The sequence below is a fragment of the Colius striatus genome, chromosome 15 (assembly GCF_028858725.1).
Source record: "Colius striatus isolate bColStr4 chromosome 15, bColStr4.1.hap1, whole genome shotgun sequence".
NCBI classification, from domain to species: domain Eukaryota; kingdom Metazoa; phylum Chordata; class Aves; order Coliiformes; family Coliidae; genus Colius; species Colius striatus.
This window is the reverse complement of record NC_084773.1, coordinates 14318198-14343888: the sequence shown is the minus strand read 5'-3', so window position 1 is coordinate 14343888 and position 25691 is coordinate 14318198. Positions and strand designations below refer to the sequence as shown.

Sequence of the window (25691 nt, the reverse complement as noted above, 5' to 3'; positions counted from 1 at the left end):
CAAAAGAAGAAAGGTATTTAATGAGATGAGTGTTATTAAGATAGAGTAGAATAACTATAATGTAGAAAACTGCTCATCAGTTGGGGCTTAATTGCTCTTATAGTTGGTGAAGATGCAGTAATTTCTACACCCAAAAAGATCTATATTTAGAGATTATTTGTTTTCATGCGTGGAATAAAAATATGACTTTGATATTAACTCAAAATGCAACCAGAACATATTCCATGTCATCCCAATGGAACTGAACACTGACAAGTATATAACTCTAGATGAAAGGACAAAGTAGTATTGATTACAGCAAGGAAAGTAATTGTAGTCTATTCTGAAACAGGACTTAGAAACATTTATAGTTACTTATTCGTCGTGGTCTCACTGTTTGCCTGTTTTGTTTATAAATATTTACTATGCACTATCTTCATAAAATAATTATTATTCAATGTGCAAGGTAAAGAGAAGCCATTAGAGATCTGGTTGTGTGTTTTTCCATTCTAATCTGTGTGACAATAATTCTGTTTCAATGTCCTTACAGCTGAACGTCTGGAGCTTTCTTTGCCAGGTTATGCGTGCAAACATTTACAGAAAAGCAGTGTCTCTGTTCCTGTGGCTGATCATCTGACACAGCTCAGAGGATGGTGCAGGGATCCCTGCTGCAGTTCACCAGCTCCTGTACAGCAGCTGATGTCCTAGGACATTCTGGTGACATTAGAGAGGAAACCAGTGACTGCAATGGCTTCAACCCCTACAAGCCCGTCAGATATTCTTTGTGGGGTATTTCAGGAGTTACTTTAATAGGTAGCTTCTTAATTGATACACAAATTAAATCCAGATGTGAGTGCTGAAGCTAGGAAAGACTTCACCCTGAAATGCTCCAATGAGCAGCTTCACCAACACTCAGGATGAAGGAGCCTATTGTTCTGATGCTAACGGGACTTTAAGCCAGATTCACATGACACAACATAGCTCCAAGAGGTGAAGTGCTTTAGAGTAAGCAATGGTCAGCACTTAGCAAGGAAGGCAAAGATCTGGGCATACAGGACAGACTTAATCTCTGTCATGCCTGCAGCACTCTTCATCAGAAGCTGCAAGCTTTCGTCATAGAGTTGCAAGGACGTACAGCTTACAAGACATGTCCCTATCCACTCCTGCCCCAAACAACATCCAAGTTCATTAATGCTAAAAAGATAAAAGGTAAATTTTCGGGGATTTATCATCAGTATCTGGCTGGGATCAGCAGCACCAAGATGAAGTACAACCCATTTTGTGATATATGTATCGCCTCATTCTCTCATAAATCATGGATATAAAACAAATACTGGTAAGACAGTCAAGGTTAGAAACAATAAAAGATTTTTAGGCCAGTTTTTATTTAATTTGATTGTATTTCAAGATAATGATACCCCTTTAACCACGGGAAACATTCTCCATCTGTTCTCTAGGGCCTCTATGGGCTTGCAATTTCCTTCCATGTGCAGTTCCAGATGTTAACTGGGACCCTGAAAGGCCCCTACGACCCAGATTCCTTGTTCCCACTCCCTCAACAGCACAGGGGAAGCCTACAACAATGATGAAGACTGCATTCAGCCCCTAGCACCACACCAAAGATTTAAATGAGATTTTAGCAGCACAGAGGGTCTTTTGCAAATTCCTGCTTTGTGCAGGCAGATATGATTAGCAGCATTCCAGTGTTTCGAACCCAAGGGACTGGAGTAGGGTCTTCTAAATGCCAGAGCACAAAGCCCGGATCTACAGCATTCTGGTTTTTCAGCAAAGGTAATCACAATAACCTCACATATGTGGCTCAAGGCTTTGCCCTAAATGGAAATACATAAATATGGGTTTTTAGAAGCCTGAAACTTTATGTGAACAATATGTCTGAGCAGCTTTTGGTACCTGACACCACAAAGGTACTTGTTTGGGTTTTTTTAAACCTTGCACATATTATTTATAAATTGAAAACAATATTCAAGAAAAATGAGATGCTGGAGATTTTCTCTGTGATTATCTATGGAAATGTGTAAATATTGTACACCTTAAGCATCATTAAAATGTTTTAGTGTAGATTTTGCAGTCCCTCCAATAAAAAAATATCATCAAAGCTCTGATGTGTAGAACTATGAATTTTAATTCCCGGAAGATCATTCTGTGATAACTACTAATCCCTTCCTATTGCTCAAGTAAACATAAGGGAAGAATATTCCAAAGAAACAGGTAACTGTGGAGTGATTTGTTATTCTGTTTGTTACAAAGTAGGAAGTTTTCTAGCTATATTCAGCATCCAAACTAGCATATAAATAAATTCCAGTCCAAACAGATACTTCACACTGCTTTCAACTTCATATTGCTTGCATAAATCACACTTACTCCTTTATATTTATAGAGCTATTTTAACAGAATCACCATTAATAGCATGGCAGATCAAATATTATTCCAAATTTAAATAAAATCTGTTAATCATTATGGTCATTAGCTAATGATTTTATCTTCCTTTGGGACCACACTAAACATTTACTTCTCATAAACAAAAAAAGAGCATCATTTTCTTGCTACAATAACACAAAACTCATGAGAACCACGTTTTAGGAAACCCACACTTTTGAAGACTAATGGGGTACTGAAGAAAGGATATAAATATACACAGGAGCTTTTATATGGGCTGTGTGCCTAATCCTGCAGCTACTGATTTTCCTACTGCTGCAAATGGCCCAGGGTTTTCAACCATTTTGATTTCTATATTGCAAAACGTCTCCCAGAGGGATGCACATCCTAGTAATTGTGGGATAATCAGTTTTCTTTTCTTAGACACCATTCATAGACCTTTATAAAAAAAATCGAGTCCTCAAGTGTCCACAAACCCAATCGTGAGGCAGATGACAGCAGGTACACATCTGTGCATGCTCAGTATCACTGAACATCTAAAACAGACATCAGCACACACAACTGTCCTTATGATGACCACGACTTTTGAAGAGCTTTGTGGAAACCTTTGTTTTCCCTGCAATATATTTGCATCGTTTAATCAAATTCTGATAAATGCATTCTTTTCACCTCAATTGATTTTCTTTTCAAAGCTCCCTTTGTCAGCTGATTTGTTAAGTGCTAGAAGACTGCACATCTCACTGACTGGTCCTCCCCTGTGTATTCATTCTCTTTACAGGTTCTCCTCCAGGACAACCATGATTTCACTGATTATTTTTCAGTAGACACTTTGTTAGACTACTTATAAACACACTGACCTAATTGCTTTTAATTATTGTGGCTGAGTCTGCTTTTCCAGTGGCTATTTGCTTCCGCACAAAAGGAGAAATACCACTGTGAGAAGCATTGAAAAATCCATATCCCAGGTTTCTCTCTGAAGCATAAATCAATCAGAAGTTTAATGCATGCTGTAAATGTTTATGTGCATGTGTATCTATTGTGCATGTATGCATGCATTATACAGGTCTATTTTACATCTACGTCCATCTGTACATCACATAAGCCAAATCGGGCTAAGAAGATAGCAAACCCATTTAATTCTCAGTTTCAGAGACAAAGTGTTTTCTTAACAGCTCTGTGAAGAATCCAAACAAATTTGGTGTTTTCACTTTCTTTCCTAGCACGTTCAGAAAATTGTTTAAATCTTAGCTATCCATCCAGTCTGTTAGTAACACCAGCCATATTAACAGTGCTTCTTGAAACAGATGAAAAGTAGATCTACACAAAAAGCCAGTTACTCTGCATCTATCCTTTTAGCAGAAAACCCATCATCAACTGATACAAAATCTGCAAAATCTCTCCCATGAACACCAGGACACGTTGGACCGTTAATCTAAGTGAATAGCTTTATGAGAAACAGTTTACCCGGCAAGTGAAGGGAAATCCATAAGGGACAGAACTGGAAAGAGACAATACATGAAGTCTGTCTAATATGTACTCTAAGAGTTGTCAGCCAGGATAAATCTCAGTATATTTGGAACTATTCACTAAGAACTCTTTTTTTACCTCGGTTGAATTTATAAAACACATATATTAAAATGAGAAAAGGAAAAAAGGGAGAAGAAAAACCCCAAACAAAAGAAAACAAGTAGAAAACTGCAAAATATAGCAGATGGTAGAGGCACCATATAACTTCTTGCTAACTCCTCATTTTGCTCTCTAAGGACTGTGCAGTACACACAAGATCTAAAGAAGAAATACCTATGCTGATAACGGTTTGCTGCCTAGAAGACAGCAATAGGCTGAAAGCAAGCCTAAGCTTCCTTTAGATTTTATATTCAAGTACCAAAGGAAAACTGATATTATCCGCAAACAGAAATAAGCTCACTTTTGAGAATCTTTTTCAGCCACAGAGTTTTGTGAAATGAGCAGCTTGTGTGTTATTCTTATCATTCAGTTTAATATTTTTCAGCATAAAAAAAAAAAGAGGCAGAATGTAGTATTTCAATTAGAACAAACAAATAAAAACAAAATAACACCCACGAGATGTCTGTGAAACTGCCCCTCCTGGAATGGAATAAGATAAGGTTGAAACAACCTGCTAGCTGAGGGTTTCCTATTTTTTTCTTCTTTTTTTCATGTTTTACAAAATAAACTGTTTGCAACAACACTAAATCTTATCTTGACAACGACTAAAACATTTTCATAGCATTTTAATTCTTAAATAATATTGTTCTGCTAAGGATCTTCTGTTAAAAGTTTCAAATAAACACTTCAGCACAAGACAGCATTGACAACTTGTCAATTACATTAATTAGTGTGCCACTCCCAGTGGCTGGATTATTCCTAGCACATAACTAGATATCTTGGAAGCAATTTCCTGAAATGTAACCAGTGTCATTCCACATACCTATTGTTGAGAAGAAGTGCAAGTCCTGTTGAAAGGGTTTTGACTATTTGTGCTTGGATCTTGGAACCTCAATATCTCAGTTAAATGATCAGAGATGAAAGTTCATACCTTCAGGTATCTACAGTGAAGGGATTTCTCAGAAAGTCCACTCTGAAAACTTTCCCAAATACTTAGACTGGAGACTGAATATGGGCTGAACCTAATCTCTCTGTGCAATCCCACAACACTCAAAACATGCCCCAAAACGGTTTTTCAGCAGCCTTAATCTTTAATTCTAGTGTTTGACATGAAGTAAGATCAACTGAACAGGAGAACTGTTACCCTTCACCATCAGTCAGGCTGCAGGAATGTAAGGTGCAAAATATGTTCTCTCATTAGTGCATCTTTTGGGCCTTATGCCTTTCGTAACTGCTGTTATTGTACGATTGATCACTGTCCAGCACTGTAAGACATGGTGATCCTTTGGGTTTGAAGAAAGGTACGTGCCAGTCAGGTTTATGAAGCCTATAAAACCTTTCAGTGTGCTTGTAGCATAACCAGAAAGGAAGAAAAAAAAGTTCATCCATAAATTTAATTATTCCTGGCTTCTAGTTTTGGAGACATCTCTCCAGGGCACAGTCTAAGATTATTGAATACTGCTTAGTCTCCTACATCAAGGTGATAGAAGTTTTTTTAAAACCTCGATGGCAATTAATAGAACAATTTCCTCCCATACACGAGCCTTTCCTAAATAAAGTGCTGTTATTCCCTGACCTCGGTGTGAACAGGCAGATTCAGGGATGGAAGAAATGCCAACAAATTCTGCAGGGCTTCTTCGCCATGACGGGCTCTCATGACTGTCCACTGCCTCCATTAAGCCACTGGCAGACAGTGACTGATGACTTATTTCAGGCATTTCTTGCAACCCTCCTTCTAATAGGGGAACAGATGGTTCCCTTTAACTATGGTATTTTCACCCTGCTAACAAAACCACCTCCACCTGATCTGCAATTAGAAACATGGGATTGCTGAATACTACACTCTGTACCAAACTTTTCTCCCTTTCTAAACGTTTCTTGTCAGCAGCAGACAGACGTAGCAGGATTTTCCATGGATTCACACAGGTTAGTCTGTGGTGTTCGTTCACATACAGAGTTTATTTGCTTAAAAAGGCCAGTTTGAACTGCCTCCAACAAATCTAATTCAAACTAGTCTGATCTGCTGATTATTTTCAGCTAAAAAAGTAGTACCATTTGAAAAGCTAACAAGCTTACTTTGACCAGCCTTACATTACATGTTTTAATTTTTGTTTTGAAGAAATGCTTCTTCTTGCAGTGGAGCTACATTTTAAAAAAGAACTACCTTTAGATAAAGAACACCCTTTAAAAGAGTATTTTGTTCATCTGAGAAGTTACTGGTTTGTTTTACATTTCAGCATGAATAAATTGTATTCTTCTTTTAGGATCAATCCATTTCCCATCTCCTCTTCCCTCTTTTTCTTTTTGTCCACTGTCTCAAGAAATGAACTGACATAGCCACACAGAGAAGAGATAATCTCAGTTAAAAAAATACAGTCTAAAGTCACATCCAGATAAAAGATTAGGGATCTTCATTCAACAAACAACCCAAGAGGCATTACGAGGAACTCACATGGCTTTGCTACATGGATTACAACGGATTCATTTTAAAAAGCTTTAGTGTTTAAAAAGAAGGAAAAATAAAAGTAATAAGGAAAACATCCCATTAAAGATAGAGATTATGAAAGGAAAGCAGAATAGGAGACCATACATTGCTGCACTTTGAAGACACAGCTGACATGGCCCTATCCTCATGGACTGTATTCCTTCCCATGACAGCCAGAGCCTTTCCCCTGATCCCAATACACGAGTTCTAGCACCAAAAATGTAAAAGTTTCTACTATGGCAACTCAGTAGCAAATGAGTGTCTCAAGCAACAAACAGATATATCAGCTCTACAATAATTAACAATTGCAATATTGCCACTAGCTGCAAAGTTTCCTGTATGTTGGCTTTCTGGTGAAACTTAAAGCATGCTTTCCAATAAAATCAACCCAGAAGAAAATATTCTGGCACATTCTGAGTCTTTCTGTTCCTCAGAAACATTACCAATACTTTAATCTCATTTCCTTAGAAATAATCACCAGACTATTTCAATATTGACTAGAGGAAAATATTAACACTCTGTTGGGGAAATGAGACGAAACTGATCCCACACCCAGTAAAGCTTCCTGTCTTCAAACAATCCTAAACCCTACTACACCCAAATCAGGGTTCTGAATTCTCAGAAATCTACTCAAGGGCAGTTAAAAGACCCAGCAGGGCTCATCTGACATCTGAGTACTGCCAAAAAAGGTGGCTCCATTTCTCCCTCCTCCCAGTCCCTGGACATTTTACTCCTGCAATGACAGAAATCCTGTACGTGTCCCTTGCCCTTCCAGTTTCACAGAGGCATCTACATTCCCTAGTAACAGGGAAGATTTCTGACATGCTATTGCATCAAGAGCCTCATCCTGTGGAATCCTTTTACAACATCAGATTCTGATTCTCACATAAGCTCCCAAAGTATTTTTGCAGATTAATTGAAACTGAATAAATTTCCTTGACATTTTAAGCCCAGGTACTTCACGTGGCAGTTTGCCAGCACAGCCAGTCCAGCAGAGCACAACTAAGCTTCCCACCAGCCTTCAGCCAAGGTCTCCAGTCTGGTTGAAGACTTCTATTTAAGATTTGCCATACAGTGAGAGGCTGCAAGAGCAGTGCTGCTCTTTGGGCAGTCATGATGCTGCAGTTCTCTCTAAAGGAAAAAGAGCAAAAAAAAAAAGTCTGAGGTGCAGGACCAGCAATGGCAGCCTGCACTAGCTGGTAGACAGCTAGGAAGAGAGCCAGAAGACTGTTTCAGAAAGGAAGCCTTTTACAGCTGGGAAGGAGCACCTGGAACTGTGACACTAGTATGCAGAAGGTGACAGATAATTCCAGAACAGATGTCTGACAGGATTAAGTTTGTTTTGGTGGGGAAGAGGTACCACCAAGAATGGGAGGAGGGTGTTGATGCCTAGAAGGAGTGAATCTGTGATCCTTAGAGGATTCTTTGCTCTTCAAGTTATGTAGAGTGAAACACAACACACCCAAGTCCTGCTTCTACCTCCCTGCTTTACCCTCAGACACATCTGCTCCAGAAAAGGAGCCAAAGAGGTGACATTCAGTGTTTGTTGTTCCTTTGGGAGATGTATTAATCATGTGAACTTTCTAGTCTTCTCTTCCTGCTTATTCTCCATTGATGATCATCTCACACATATTAATGCCTACATTTGTCAGTCTCACATAGGTGGTACAATGCTGACAAGTTTGGCTTCGAAGATGGGAGATGAGGTACTTTTTCACAACAGAAGCACCATGAGGAATTCTCCCAAGGAAGCTTTTGAGTTCTCTCTGTGTGACCCAAAGAAAAACAAAGGTTACCTGCCAGAAATGCAACTTGTGTTTGCACATGTTTGTAGAAGGGAAAGAAATTCCCATCCATACACAAGCAATATCTATTTTTGGCTTACAATTTTCCAAATAATAATGGCTCATACCAACAGTCACCTCCACCAGAGGCAGGTTCATAGCAGAAAAGCATACAGTCCCATATATATTGGGATAGCACTTCATCTTTCAAAGGTTCAAAACCTCACAGAGAACATCCACAAAAATTTGCACCAATAGTCCCTTTGAGAGAGAGGTTCTTTTCTCATTGAAGGTTATTTCTGACTTATTTTCAAGGTCTTACAAGACCAAAAAGGTACACTCATAGAGCATCATGTAGTATTAAGGCTCAGACCTTCAAAAAAAACTCGTAGCCTGAGTGCTAAAAAGCAGATACACCTCAAGATTGTACATGCATGCATTTGTATGCTTAGAGGAGTTACTGAAACACCTGTATCACCTTCTAAAAAGTGCTCAAGATGCAGGAGAGAAGGGAGAGATGGGGACAGGAATGCTGGGTTTTGTTTCTGTGACTCCACCATGTTGATCAGACACATTCAAGCCAGTGCATCTTTCTCTCCCGAGTGAAATCTGTTTCTATGATTTTGCCAAACTTTTATATATGGCAGTGGCCAGCTGGCTGCTTGGAGAGCCATGTGTCAGTGGTCCTGGCAAATGCTTAATGTGTGATATGGATCTGCACAAACTGCAAGCACTTGGTTTGCAAACATTCCTGTTTTATGCATTTACAAAGCAGCTAGCAAAAGGAGAGGCTTCTGAAGCAAAGTCATGCAACATGGCAGACAGTTTATATATTAAGGCAATTCCTCAACGTACAAATACATTACAGTAACTCATCCCCTCTTCTTGGCATGCTCTGTCTCTATGGGCTGTAGTCAAAGTCTTCTGTCTCTCCCTACAAAATACCATCACCTCCTCCTTCGCTGGCACCATTGTTTCTACAGAGGCAGGACATCAACACCGTCAAAGTTTCTGCAACAAGACATGAGAAACCTCTCTCTCCAGTACTGCTGGATGGCTGGATCCCAGAAAGGATTTGACCACATGTACATCTCTTTCTGTACCCCAACAGACAGCACCCTAACTCCTGGGTAGCTGCTAGAGTTCTGTCTACCTGATGAAGCTGACATATACACATGGAGGGGTCAGCAAGTCATCTCACACAACTGCAGGAATCAGAGGGGGAAGCAGTAAAGCAGGACAGAGGATGCCTTGACTCTGTGTATCTTGGGTCTACATACTTCTGACTGTACCATCCCAGAGCAGTTGTGAGAAGTATATCAAGCAATGCAGGCCTTAGGAAAAAAAAAAGCAGAAGCTGACTATATTGATAGAAGTCTGTGGCTACATTCCCCATGTATATAAGAAGTGCTCATAAAGTTTAAGGCAAGCCATCTATTTAGGGTTTTGTTAATGCATCATCCCATGTGTTCTGTAGGCCTGTGTACAAGAATATATATGGCTTATTGACTAATGTCAGGGAAAATAGACTTCCCACCTTAGATTAAGTTTATTGCAATCTCTGCAGTCAGCCCAGTGAGCAAAAGCACAGGTGATAGATGAGCCTGCCATAGCCTTCCAAATGCCAGCAGATACCAAATGACAAGCCACAGGGGGAAGGTAATTCCAAACTAAAGCTGCTTGAGCGAATAGACCCTCCTCCTGACATGTAACAAACATGTCTCTTGTTGATCTCCTCTGTCCTGACAGCTCTTGGCCCCAGAAGCAGCCTCTCTAGCCAGGCCCAAAACTACAAAGATCACCACAGATCAGTATCAATGCCACAACTTATCCCTAGAGATGAAGAGAAGCCAGGCTGGCCTCTATACCACTGCCAGGACAGGCTCTGTACAGCTGCAATCAGCTGCCTTCTGCACTTCCATCCAGCCATCATATCTGGGGGCTAAGGTTTTAAAATTTGAGATGAATTTGGCAGATATCCTGACTGGAAGTAGTCAATGGGATGCTGGAGTGAAATAATGCTTCTCCCTTTCCTCATGAGTAGAATCAGCCAATTTTAACACTTTGAAAAAAGTTATATCAACACTTCAGGTCAAAATTCTATGTCTATTACAGAAGCATCAAAAATCTTCATGCAGAATTGAAGCCAGAAGTTCTAGTTTGTCACTAACTTTGCAGCCCAAATCAAAGTTCCCACGACCTGTGCATCAGAACAGTGCTCATGTTTTCCCCTTAATATTTGCAAAATAAGAACACTGGTGACTCTTCCAGTGAAATTCAGCATAAAAACCCAGTCAAATCTACAATGTAAGAACCTAACAGTAACTGTAGGCACATGGATAAGCAGTCTGTATAAAACTTAACTGCCTAGAGAAGGAAACAAAAAACTGTAATAGACATCACGTCAAAATTAATCTTGATTTAAACAGGAAACCAATATGGGTGAGCAAGTAGAACAAAATGCTAGTGTCCTCCGGGTTATCATTAAGTACTTGTTGCAAAGAATCTGTTCTTCCTCAGAATTAAGATCAAAGATTCCTTTTTCTTTCATTACATTGCCTGAAAACTTCTTAGTAGCACCAGTAGTTTGTAAAGACGAAAGAATGGTGTTTAATCGGTAGCTGCAATGGGTTTAGGAACTGCTAATAAATACACAAGGAAGTCTGGAAGAGAAATATTCCCTCATTCAAAGCCACTACTGCTACACAAGTCAATTCCATATGTAGTTGTCAGCCGTTGGAGCACACAGAGGTGTCCCAAATCAATTATTATACAGAAAAATGCCATCTCTTAAAAAATCCAGCTACAAATGAAGATTTGCAAGGCAAGAGTGTCTAGTGTCAGATGGGATTTCAGTCTCAAATCTAAACATTCCATTGTTCCTATGTTACAGTTGCATACAATTTTGGCTGATAACACTATAAAAGTCAACCCGATAAACACATTCTGCACTAAATCCAGCTGTGGTCTCGAGAGGAGCTGTAATTCACGGTTTATGAGTTGTATCTATTATGTGACATTCTCATCAAAGCCCAAAGTGGAAATACACACAGAAAACCCAAAAAGAGGCTCTTGCAGATTAAAAATGACATTCAGCAGCATAGAAGATGGGTCGTTAGAAGTGTGAAAAGTACAAGAATGAGCTACATAATAAAATGGATCAACAGAGGTGACACAGGCAGTGGGGATTACAGCTGTCTGCTCAGCCTCTGCTACTACATCTGGTTACTGTTACGTGCCCTATGGAGAAGAAAGAAAACAAAAAAAGTCTACATCTGATATGACTGCTTTGTCTGTTTAAGATTCAAAAGCTCCACTGAAAGCTTTCACAAAGCTGAAGGGAACATGATTTATACAAAGAGCTACAAGCCTTTCACAGTCCATTTTGAGCAGAATGGACATCAGTGCTACCTGTCTTTTGAGAATAGCTTTTCTTCTTTTATTTACATTTGCTCTACATTATGCTTTTAGAGTAACTTACCAATCCAGCCAATCAATTCAAACTATTTTGCAAGCATTTTGAGTGATTTCTTAGCATCACCCGTAGGCACTTGCTTCTGTGTAATTATAATCATTCTTCTGCAGAGATTTTCTTCATTCAAGTGGCTTTGCCAAGCAACAAGAAACAAAAGAATAACCATGTCTAAAAATAGGTAGGAAAAAAAACGTAGGGATCCCACAACTATATTGAAGAGGGTCATCAGGAAGAGAGCAGGGGATAAATGTGTCTCCCCATGTCCTTCGTGTCTTTGCAGACAGCCCAAAAATAGCACTGTTCAATGTTTGATAGGTATGGCTCTATATTATAGGTTAAACTTATTAAAAAAAAATATCCATCTTAAAATTTATCATTTTCATTCATTCTTGGGAGACCTGAAATAATTTGGCTAGTTGGTGCTTTTTATCATCCTTCTGTTGCAGAAGCAAATTTAACTACTTCTTTTAAGAAATAAAGAACAAAACCATGCCATTACGTAAAATGCCTCACACAGAAAAGCATTACAATTTTGCCCTGTTCAGTTACTGGAAACCTGTGATCTCTTTCCTTCATTTTAGCTGACAAGGTGACACTGGACTTGAACTAACCAGTCTGTTGAGAGGGGCACTGCCCCAGACCTGCTGCTCTCACTCCTTACCAGAAGACTGAAAGACAAAGACGGGGATTTTAACAACATAAGCACAGAAAAGAAGGTCTCAGGAGGAAGCTGCAAGCCTTGAATCCCAATGGAACTAAAGATAAGTCGTCTTTAATTCAACAAATGTGAGTTCCCAGCTGCCTCATGACAATTTCAAGTCCAATGCTTTTCCTAAAAGTAAGAGGTACTATTTCCTCACTGTACTGCTTTCACATTTATTTGAGACTGACCTTGTCAAAACCTTGTAAACTATCAGTAGCATCCAAGTATCATACAGCACCAGCTTTGTCACTACTTTTAGGACTGCCTTAAAATAAAAGCAATCAGAGCACTTCTTAAAACTGAATATCCTCCCCCCACCCTACATGTTGACGTGGTCACTAAATCCCACTGGGTAATCTCCAGAATCCATCTGTTCCTTTTCATTCTCATCCTGAGAAGCCTCTCATAGCCACTGATTATTTCTCAACTTGTCTGAAGAAATATCCTGTCTTGTGGCTTCCCAGACGCTTGCTTCACCCCCCTCTCCCCAGAGGTTTGCTGAAAAAGGCAGCTGCAAAGATTATCCACTCCAATGTCATGCCCAGGCTCTCTTCAAATCCCTTGAAGGAGGAGGCATTTTCTCTAAAGGGGAAAATGTTTAACAGAGGAGAAAGAGTGCCATTCAAAAATGAGTTTCTTCCCAGTTTCATCCTGGATCTGAGATCCAGCTACAGATACCTTTTAAGGAAGTATCTTTTAACTCATGGTTAAGAGAAGTGAAATTAGAGTTCTGTACTGACCACATCCAGATCCTCCAACAAGAAGCTGACAGACCATGCCTGGGCCACGCTGCAGTAAAGCACTTCATTACACAGCTGCATGGATTAACAGGCTGAGGGGTACCAGAAGCATTCACCAAAGGTCATCATCAAATAGCAGATGTAAGCATAAAAAAAGATGACATTTGCCTAATGACCACAAAGCAGCTAATATTTACAGGAATGCATATCTTCTCCTTTTTCAGGTCAATACAGCCAGCATGTCTGTGCATTTAATGTATCAAACACAGCTGCACAAAACAGTCTAAATGCTTCTCTTAACTTGAGGGCTATTAAAAGTGGTAAAGGAGAAACATGCCTCTATTACTTGTGTTTTTGCGTAAAATCAAAACACAAGAACCAAAGTCACCGAGGACTTGAGATATAATTGTTCAGTTGTATTTTGTTATTGCTTTATTTGTAACTTGAAGCACCCCCAGGGTTACAGATATTGTACTCTTTATAGATTCCCATCAGCCCTCTACGTGCTCCTGCACCAATCAAAGGTAACAAAAATCTAACAGCAAACAGTAGTCCACAGAAGGCTTTTTGTTTCCTTACATTTTCAGCATTACTGCTGCTCTAGTTTAATTCCAAGATTTATGCAGATGCCAAAGGGTTAACTTTGCTTGAAATTTTCCTGTTTATCATCATTCCCTTCAAATAATGCAAGGACTGCAGGAATTTATGATGCCCAAACCTGACAGTCACTGACTGGCTAACAAATCTTTCCTTCTGTTTTCAAAATAGTTTTGTGTTAATCTCTCAGGTCACTATCAAAGACAGTTTAGCATCTAATTTATCACCTTTTGGGCAGAGATCCATGCTGAAAAATTCACATCCAAACTGTAATTTGGTTCAGTTAATGGTCTTTTCTCAGAGGAACTGGACAATTAAAAACATATGGAAATGGAATAAGCTACTCACTTTTCAACTAAATGTTTGCTCTGTGTCTTGGGAAATAAATTTAAGATGAACAAGCTCAATTCAGTCAATGGATTAAAAAAGGACTGAACTACTGTTATAAATCACTTGCTCTCCTTTCACTACCCACATAGCAGTATTTTATATTTTTCTTTAACAGAACATCATGTCCAACAATGGAGAAAAATCTTCAAGAAATTGCAGGTTCAAAGAGGATTGGTGCTATTTAAAAAAAAAAGAAAGCAGCTCTTTATGCACTGTAAACATTTGACATATTTAGGCACCTAGATACAGTAATCAGCAATGTCAGGTTAAACAAGAAAAGCATAAAGGCAAAACCAGTTTAAAATGTGTACATCAATGTACACTGGCTTTCATTACAGTGGTAATCAATCACAGATTTTTGGTACAACTATGACATTCTATTATGTCTGGAAAAAATCATGGTACAGTTGACACTTTTACAGAAACACAAAGCTTGGGAACATATATTATATTTTAGTAGTGCTTCTCTTTTTTCCTCCCTGAGAAGTGCCAATGTCTATGTAACAATTCACAAATGACACAAGCTCCTGATACACGTCCTGCTGTACTTCTCCCATGGGCTTTACTGGATACTGGATGAGGACAGAAGGAGAATAGCAATGCCACTGACATTCTTTCACTATTGATTTTCCTGTGTTCATCGCCCTGAATGGCTCTGTGTAGCCATTAGAAAAACTCATTCATAAAACTTAGCATTAATTCATTTATTCATTTTTCACCTCAAAGTGAGGTGCAAAATTTAATCGTGGGCTCCTTCCCTGCCTTAGAAGCATCTCAAAATGGTAGCCTTCCATTATATTCTAAAGATGTCCTGGGTCACATACCCTCTGTCTCCTTAGTGACCCTCTTAGTCACCATGCCCTGTGTTTTGCCAGCTTCAGTAGCTACTGAGCACAGCTCTCCACTAGCTGTAGGAGACAGACTCAAGGACCTCCCAAGTCAGGGAGCACGTGCTAAAGGTGAAGGTCCTGGGATTACGACTTGTTGCAACTACACACAGTCAATCTCACAACAAAAAAGAAACTGGAAAAATAAATGATGCTATCACACTGTTTTGTTTCTAACATGGTTTTGGCCAAAACAGGAGACTGAACTGGTGACTTGCAAAACTAAAATGAGTATAGGTGTATATACCAAGCTGAAGTCCTAATGCTTCTGGAGCACAGCCATGGCAGGTCAATGTTCTCTGGGGGCATGGCAATGGGAACACACAGGTGCATGGGTTGCACTGAATTTTTCAGTTAAAACCAGAAAATAATGCCCTTAGCAACAGCAGACACAGGATAAAAGAAGAGCGGAAGCTATACCCTTGAAAAACCTTTTTGATGTTAATACACCGCAATGAGTCTTAGCGTCATCTGCTTCATGAAATATGAAAGGTAAATAAAAAACCAAGAACACAAGCTTATTTCCCTCCACTTTTCAAAAACACCTAATGCATTCAGTCTTTCTTACCACTCCATGGAGGTTTTTTTCTCATGGCCATTGTGAAAAGGTCCTTTTCAATTCTTCTGTTCAATGAAATATTGCTGATAAGATCAATTAAGTGAGAAGAGAAACAAAATCCAGGCTTTTGGTTCAGGAAGTCCTCTGCTTACTGTACATTCCATAAAGACCAAAGGTTTGATGTTAATTTTCTGTGACGCACTTGCTAATAATCCATGAGTATGAGCTTGAGCATTGACAGAAAGAAGCGTTGTATTTCACAGCCACACAGGAGCAGACAGTTTTAGGATCATTTATTTAATTATGCAAATGCTACTCTTGTGACAACAAGAGACAGACTCGAGCTGAAACCATACATTGGATAATAAAGTTCATATCCAACTGAAGATTTATTACCTGCTGTGTCAATTCCAGCTACTACCACATTATTATAGCCTATGCTACTGCATAGTTAAAGTTGAGATAACACTTCCAATCTAAACCTCTATTTTTAGGACAGTTAAAAGTGTTTGTTCTATGTGTTTTCTTTAATTGGCTATTCTATGAAAGACTCTGAATGTACAAATTAAAAACAAAACCTAACCACTGCTCTGATGCTAATCACCGTTGAATAAACAAAGAGGCTTTTTAATCAACATAAACATCACTTCTTTACTGCATTTTAGAGTAATGTATACCCAAAAGACATGTAGTGTATTTCCCAGTTCTCACCAATAGGTGTGTTAAAAGCAACCACAAAATACCATCTCAACAGAAGACTTGTCTATCCCTTGGTATACACAGGGTGCAACCAGTATCAGATCAAACAGACTCTGCTTGGCCAACATGTTGATGAGCAGCAAAGAAAAGAGCAGGTGCTAAGTTCATTTTCAAACCAGTGTTCAATCAATCTGACAATCCTTCTATCACCTTTCTGAGAGCTGTGCAGCAGTCTGCAGTGAAGAAAAGGCTCTGCTACAGAAAAGCTACCCCTTGGTCCCACTCCTCTCAACACATTATTCTGACCCAGAACCACAGCAGGTATTTACACCATAAAAACTCTGTTCTCTTTCACTTCCACAGCATTCCTAGCACAGTGACAAAACAGCTGCCACAATAAAATACAGAGACAGTGCAGATAGTACCTACGGGTGAGACCAACTGTATGGCTGAGTAATCCTAATCAGAGACTGCTGTTAAATGGATTAGACCTTCCTCTCCTATGTTCCTATTGCCCTCTCCATTGCTCTGGCTGCTGGGCTGATCCCAAAGGGGCTTGAAGCTACTCTCTTTTGTTACCCTAAGGTGAATTCCTCATAAAGAGACTACAAAGCTGTCAGATGAGCACAGGCACCAGAGTCCAGGGAGAAGCAGTTGCACATGTCTAGGGTTGAGGACAGAACTGTGCTTTCCCAGGTTGGCACAAGCCCTAATTGGCTCAGGTGCACTATAAAAGTGTGACTCTAAGGTAATTATATTTTAAAATCTTCCTGATGGAGAGAAAGCTTTTGCATGTAATGGAATACTCCTTTGCAAGTGATGGACAAACAGAGGATCAGAGGCATATTTCAGCTACACTTAGGTGTTTAAGGCTTAAAAGCTAAAGCATTTCATCTCATGTACCACATATACCGTGAGACTGGGCAAGAAAAATGGTGCAACCTCTGCAGGAAAATTAGTTTCTCCATATTCAGCAGCTATCTCTATCCACAAACTTCAAGCTGTTTGAATTACAAGATTCAGGGGTACTCTAACATGTAGACTTGGCATCTTTTTAATTAGTATATTAAAATACTTTTCAATACGTCACAGTGTGTAAGTGTCATGCAATAAATACTTAACACTTGGCTTTTTTTAATAGTGAAAAGATTTCATTATCCACGTGGCTTTGGTAATTACACAACTATTGCATGCCAAACACTGTGCATGAAATACCTTCTTGGATAGAAGATTAATGTGCTTACCGTGATTCTGTGGACTATTTCTTTAATGTCACCAAGGAATAAGGCAAATACTTAAATACGAATTGCCACAAAAATCCATCCCAGTCGACATTTTTCAGGCTGAGAAAATGCCATTATATGCATGTATGTTTAGATACACAGTCAGATCTAAGGTACATAAAGAAAAACCTTTCAGCAAGATGAATGATACACATAACATGCATCTGATCTCCCCACTTGAAAAATGCTCTTTACTGCCAAACTCCCTTTGCTGTTTTCTGTGAGCTCCTCAAGTCCCTGCTCTCCTTGCTCTGCACAGCAGTATTGAACCCAGTGCAGTGGCTGCTCAGGATGCAAGTGCCTGACTTCATGAAATCCAAAGGTAAGCAGATCCAAATCTCACCAGAGCTAATGGATTTGGCCCTTATCTTCCCCTTCTAAAGCATCCTGAGTGCCAAGAGACTTATCTAAGCATTAGTAATCAATATTAATATTATAATGTAGTAGTCATGTATTATTCTCTTGTCAGTGTTTTAGCTTATACAAAACACTTCAACACAGGCACTTGTTCTTTTTTTTTTCATCTACCTTATTAAACTTTTTATAGTGAATACAAGAAAAGCATCTGAATGGCTTAACTGAAGTTCGATGAAGAACAGAGTTATTTTTAACCTGGGATGGATCCCAAATCCTCAAAAGCTCAAAAAACTATCACAAGAGGAATGCACATGGCTAAGTACAGACTGAGGGAGGAGGGGTAAAGACCACTTGTACCCAGTTTGTCACTGATAAATAAAACAAAAAACCCCCACATCCTAAAGCTGAGAGAGGTTAAAGGCCCAGCACAGACACCTAGCAGTACAGATGCACATCTAGCTGGGATTTCAAATGCACCTCTGTAGCCCAGGCAGTATTTAGAAGTCCATGGGATCTAAATGCCAAAATCATGGCCTGCAGGTTCCTCTGCATACCTTACTGCATCTCAATTTCACCAGCTGTAGCGAGCACATCATAGCACCAGCTATTTTAATTTGTCTGCCTGGACAAAAGAAAAATCCTTAGAAAGCTTTATGTATGAACAGACAAAAATATGACGCATCTCAGGTCTCTCTCAAGACTGTGGGCTTCCCATATATCTTCAGATGAAAATGCAGCTTGTAACCAAGAGCTGAGAAGTTTTTCTTTCCATAAGCATCAGGCACCATTTCAGCACAGCACATGAGACCTGCAAGACCAGGGGGATGCTTCAAGAAGTGCAGGCGGCTGTACAGCATGCTCATCACTTAAACACTATTTCATCCCAAGGTTCCAAAATGATAATAGACTTTATTCTAATTGGATTGTCTGCAATGAGCCAATTTAAGTGCTAAATGCTGCAAATTATTCAGCATGACATAGCAATGCAATGATCTGAGCCACTGCAGGGCAGGAGGCTTGTTGAAAGCTACAGTTCCTGAAGCATAATAAGGAGATGCAAGTCTTACTTGGCATGTCTCCACCAACCAAATTCATATTGTTTCAACAGCTGCAGTGTGCCCACTAAGCATTAACTAATGCTTTGACCTAGAATGCAACCACTGTCAGCCAGCACACCTGATTAGAAGATGATTTTCTGAACACACCTTTAAAGTCCATATCACTCTAATTGCTGGCTTATAAAGAGACTGGGTACCTACGACATCCTATGTGTGCTACACAGGGCCGTGAAATATTGATCTAACCACAAGCTTTAAAATATTTAACCAACTGAGTCTGTACCTTTGTTGTCAGGGTAAGAATGTCACGTTTACTCACAGAGATTTAAGAGACAGGAAGAGACAGACATTTAAAGCTTCAGATTTTATTCTGATGCAATTACAGTAGCATGAATTACAAATGCAAATGAAGGACTCCTGTGTTACTGCTTAGTCCTGTGCCTAGCACACAGTTCAAAAGACAATTATTTTTAGTAATTATGTGTAAAGTGGTTTTCAACACAGTTACACCATAAAATGCATTAAAATTCTGTTGTGTTAGCAAGGAAGAGAAAGCAAAATATAAGGTTGTCGTCTGATTTAGAATTTCAGTCTGTATCAACGAATCACAAAATGGAAAGAAAAAAATTAGGTAATCACAGAATCACATTCCCAACTTTTAATACAACACTATGATTATCCTGCACAGTCACTGCAGGAGGCTGTCCAGAATTCCTCTGAGACTTGAGAGATTTACGGCACTTGAGGTTACTTGCATTCAAAGCCCAGACTCAAACAATGCCCACATTGCTGCACTTGCAAAGTATAGAGTTTTATACCTAATTTCTAGTCACTAAACTCTGAACCTGAAACACTGCACCCTCCAATCCCACAGAACTGAAGAGATGTGAGCCTCAGAACAGTAGAGAGTAGTCTTACATCTTGCCTCTCAGCTGGGTATGCATCTCCTTCAAAACAATTTAGCAGCACTCATCCTTAGTGGAAATCAACTCCTCAGGCTCTGCAAGAACTCTTGGATACAAGTTATTTGTCTCTACTGATATAAAAATGACAGATTTTAATACCTTCTGTCTTCATGCCTACTTGTCAGTGTGATGGTATGTACTTAATCACCAACATCTAATGTGAATACATCATCTGATTTACTGAACAGAAATATTTATTAAAAATTTCTGCCCTAACTTGACTTTGCTTCTTGGCTTCTGGATTTATTAGAATTAACTCCACTAGATGAGCAGTTTACTGTATTTTATTTTCCCACATATTTTCTAATCCACAGAGGCACAGGAACATTAATTCAGGAATTGGCTGCAATTATTTTTTGCTATTCAGCTAGGGGCAGTAAATGCAAACAGAATTGGCTGCGGTTCAATGTCATTGCGTAAGATTTGCTCTATTGTTCCCTTAGATGCAGATGTTAGGGTATATAATGGTTAATCAAAATAGTGACATCCTATGCACTTTCTAATGGGTTCCCAGTAGGTTCTGCTTTCTTGCTGGAAAATTAATTTCCTTTTACCTAAAAACAAGCACAGAATTACAGAATTAAGACCACTTTCTCCATCACCAAAAATTGAGAAGAAAAAAGTGCCTCAGCTGTTCATTTTTCATATAAAGCTCAGAGTGCACTGCAAACCAAAGACTGCAAGCTTCAAGCATTCACCTTAATCATGAAGGCAGCGAAAGTGGTAAGATAAATAAGATATTTCACATTGCTATTTAAACAATGATTCTTTTCTCTCGCAAATGCCAATTCCTTTTACCCTGAAAAGCACTAGAGAGGCTTGAAAACTTGTGCGTTAATCAGGATTTCAGCACAATTCTCCAGGTTCTCAAAGCAATCAGCAAGAAATTCTCTCATTCTTTGGAAACATTGAGGGCAACAAAAGACAAGTGGAGGCAGCCTCTCCTTTTCCACTGTTTTTCTTTAAGATCATTGTTTTGTCTTTTAAAAGAAATGCAGATTACACTCTGCTACTGCTGCTTTGGGGGTGTGTGTAGATTATCTGCAGATTGATATTATTGCTGTTTATCACACAAAAGCCTCTTTTCCAAGAAGAAAAACGTGTGGGACAGCACAGGGACTGAACAGATATCACAGGTCCTCACTGCTGTAGATGTAACCACAATTGAAAATACCAATTATCTTCCCAAGCAGAGCTCCTCTGTAGCTGCAGTAGCCCGAAGAGGGACATTACCATAACACCTCTGAGGGCAGCCAGCATCTTTTACTCATTTTTGTTTGCTTGTTTTAAGTGCTGGGGAAAAATTAAGAGGAGACAATGATGAGATTAAAAAAGGCTTTCACTGCTTGCACTTCCCCACAGAAATAAAGATACAAACAAAACAAAATCCATCTATCTTCCCTCTGCTGAGATGCTCCCAACAACAGTCATCCTAGTTTCCAGCTGAGAGCTCACTTTTCACCACCTTTTGAAGACTGTCACAGCCACAGGTTCCTATCAGATTAGTAGGAACCTGTGGGATAAGAGTGGGATAAGACACTGCCAAAATTGTGTACAGCACACTGTACGTACAACGCTTCACATGCTTGGCTGAGCACTGCAAGGCAGCTGCCAACAGCCCAAGATACATCCCCAATGTCAAAACGAAGCCCACGTAGAGACGAGCATACTCAAGAGATAATGAGCTCCCCAGAGAGGAATTGAACATCCTAGTTTGAAAGAGGTCCGCCAAGAGTAAGTTTTTATTTACAATCATTTCAAATGTCCAAAGTTTTACTGCAGGAAGCTACAATCTTGACATTCTGAGGTGTTGGCTCCCACCCTTCCAAGCTTTTTATTACTGACCTTCAGTGGCTCTTTAATTGCAAATAGTACTCTTGATAAAATTAAAATATACATTTTAATGGCTCAATCTATCTTTTAAAAATGAAGATGAAAAGCCATGCATTGCAACTGAGAATCATGGCCTCGCTGCTTGGTCCAATCTTCTTGGTAGTTATTTTCCACTGCAGTAATGCAAAGAAAATGCTTTCAATAAAATTTCATTGCTGCTTTTTACTCAAACTTTAAAAAAAGGTCAAAGATTGAGGTTTGAAAGTGGCTGCAGCAGGAGGGAAAGTACCAAGCCTCCCTGCCCTGCATCAGTCTGAGCCCCTTCCTCCAGAGGCGCATTGCAGCCTCTCTCTGCACACCGGATCCTAGGATAGTCACAATGCACCACCTTGAATTCAGCCAGAAGGACTAGACACCTCTATACCATAAAAAACTAACTACTTATCTTGCATATCATCAAAAGGTGAGAGTGTACAGACCATTTCAGGACTTTTGCAGCTCTGAATTGTGCAGAAGGGGGTTATGACTGTTCAGTATCTTCTAGCTCAAGCACAGGGAAGGTTACAGCAGACCATGCACATAACAGGAGGAAGAGCAGCATCCAACAGGAAATTAGCAAATTTAGTAGTTACAGAGCTAGATAAAACTCATGCTAACAAGATTAACTTATTATCCTATATAAAAAAGCTACCTCTTAAGAGTCTGCTTATTCTCAGACTATTAGAGGAGAGACAGTTTTTTGCATGCAACATGTTCCATTCCAACATTACATTCAGCAGGTAATAACACAAAGCTGATGGTTAGAATCTGGACTGCTCCCTTCCATCCAGTCCTCTTCCCTGTATGCTACAAGGGGCTTTTCCTTGTTTATTCATTTACTAACTCTCCAAAAGAAAGTGTGTTTACTAGGCATCAGCAAAAGCACCTAGCAAAGCAGTTACACTGAGTATGTGCCCAAATGGCAGTTCCGAAGGCTCAATTTAGAGAACAGAGAAAGAATGGGTCAGACAGCAGTCCACCCAAAGTAAATCTCAGGCAGGAACACAAAACACTAAGAAAAGGTGAGTGAGGCTCTGAACTTGGAAAACATCAGCTGCCAGTGCTCACAATCTTTTCAGAGGTGAAGTGCAACATAAAGAAGTGTTACTTCTCTGCTTGCTAAACATGCCTTATGGGTTACTGTAAGGGTTGTATATATAATAAAACCATATTATGAAGCAGATGACTTCACCTGGGCATTTCCTCATGTATTCATGCCCTGGGTTCCCAAGAAGCCCTTTTGTCACATACTGGTGGGGACCAAATATGCTAAAGATATCTTTAACCAAAATGATTATGAAGACACTAACAAAAAATTAACTATGAGAAATCTTAACAGTATACAGAGGTAAAGCAACTGAAAAACCAATGCTAATAAACAATGTTTATTGACCAAGTGATAAACTGACTGAGAGTTTAGCTAAACATAATTCTGAGAAAAAACAGATTAATGTAGGACTCCCCCATCTTTAAGCATTTTGCTTAAGAATCTCCATTATGTTCTGCATTGCAGAAGTTATTCTGACTGTATGTTCTGCCAACTTCTGTAATGATTCAGAACTTCATAGACCTATGATGATTTGTTAAATGAAAAAAGCATGATTACAAATGTTTATTTCTCTTTAAAGCTTCTGGGTTTGGTTTAATGTTAAGGATATGAACAAAAGAATGAAAATTGTCTTCAATGTTCTATGCATTATCCTGATAGAAAATACAAACATCAAGGAGTCTTCGAATCTTGCTGGTGTTTAGTATATTCGAGTCAATCATAATGACAAAAAAATCTGTAATAAGAAATTAAAGGGCAATTGTTTTGTCCTAATGTGAAATTTGTGGTTCATAAGGAAAAACTAATGCTAAAACATGACAACCTCTGCGAGGTGAATTTCTACTTAAGTTTTAATTAAAAAATGGAAGCAAGAAAAAAAAAAGTCTATAAAGTATCAGTTTGCTTTGCAGACAAATAACGTGGGTTTTTTTAAACATAGTTAAACATTTATTTTCTCAGTAGTGCAACAGCATCAACACTTAAACATAATCACTAGCTGGTAGGCAGTTAGAAGCAGCATGAAATCTTGCAATAAATATTTCTCTTCACTTAAGATTAAAACATCCCCACACACCTCCCCTGAATACTTCGTTTTCCAATACCAAAGGAAAGCTCTCAAAGAATGTTAATACATAAATATTTCAGATTTAAATGCCACTGGGTCAAAGGGTTAGTGTAATACAATATTGCTGTTACACCTTGCATTATTATCATTATAGCTCTGCTTGGTTTGCATTTTTACAGCATATGAAATCAAATTAGTTTGCTCTTCTGCTAAGTGCACAGTTCCTGGTGGCCATTAATGTGACTTACAGGTCAGAAGAACCTGGAATTTGGTAAGCACGTGTCTTATTTCCAGAAGCTCCTATCGCCTATAAATCTGATTGCAAAGAGTGAAAGGTAGAATAGCTCAACACATTTTAAATTAAGCTACTGCTATTCAAGGAACTTGGAACTGTAAAATTTCTTGGAGGTGCTGGAGGAAAACTAAAAGAGATTCAAAGCATCAGAAACCTTACAGAATGAGCATCTCTTACTTACCACAGCAATTAAATTATCTGGCACATTTCCCAATGAGCTTTCTTTGCATATTATCTTGTTAACAGAAATGTTGCAGAATTCATAGAATCCTCACTACAAAAATTTGAGGCAGCTGCTGCTGAGTTCTCTAATGAATAACCACATCAGTGCAAAAAACCTAAATCAGACCTGTGTTTACACCATACAACTGTTCCATCCCTGCCTGCTCTGACCAAGATGAGCAGATACAATGGTATGACCTCGAAAAGAGCTTAATATTCAGGTCACACTGATATTCCTAACATTATTTTTATATCAGTATCATTCATTTTTAGGTAGATTAATTATAATAAATATGTGCTATATCAACAGACTTTTCATTATGGTCCATTTAACCTCATAAAACATAATTGATTCCTATTTGCTCTATCTGATCGATGCTTAGGGCTCATTGCTGAACTCTGTTAGTAAAAAAAGACAAGGCAGAAAAGGGCCATCTCTCTGTAGGATAAATAGCATGGTTGATATGCCATGTAGCTCTGACTGTCTGCATAAATATATCTCTATGCACTTATGGAGAACACAGAAATTAATACCGGTGCTTTATTAACTCAAAAATCATATCCAAGAAATCTGTCATTTATAAATCTTTAGTATTTACTAGCTTGCATTTCCAGGCATGAGCACTAGAACTGAACCTCCTGTGCTACATAAATAAAAGGAATAACCATACAATATTCAGCCTAAAGAGCTCCTTTCTTTGGCTCACATTTTCCCCAGTGCTTTGGAAGATTGGTCTATAAGTACTTAGGACCTTTCGGTCTTCAGAAGAGGAAATGGAATGCCAGATGGGAAAGGGAGCAGAAGGTAGGTGCTTCGCCCTACTTACTACACCATGCCCCTTGCTACAGACTGCTGTGTTCTCAGTCACTGAAAAGCTTAATTTATGAATAAAAGAATAGCAACCGCGGACTTACAGGGATCTTCAATACACAGATTTGCATTGAAAAGCAACAGGAAGGATCATGTGAATGAACAAACAGTGGGAAGAGATTCCTGCACACTGCATCACTGAAGTCCCTCCTTCCCCACTTGGATTTTTCTCTGGGAGATCTGTATTTTTAGTCTGGGAGATCAACTCAGTGTCACATGATGAGCAATGTGGGACCTGGTACAGCTGAAAAACTCCTTTGATTCAGGCAAGGCTGAAAGGTGCTATTTGCATTACTGGGATCACAGTCTCTCTTTGATCTATCATAAAAAGAC

At 39.1% G+C, this 25691-nt stretch overlaps 1 protein-coding gene across 1 annotated transcript in view; it reads right to left on the bottom strand.

Annotated features, from left to right (window-relative positions):
- PTPRG (protein tyrosine phosphatase receptor type G) overlaps nt 1–25691 on the bottom strand; it is a 407362-nt gene that overhangs the window by 207656 nt on the left and 174015 nt on the right. The gene's annotated exons all lie outside the window — the stretch shown is intronic.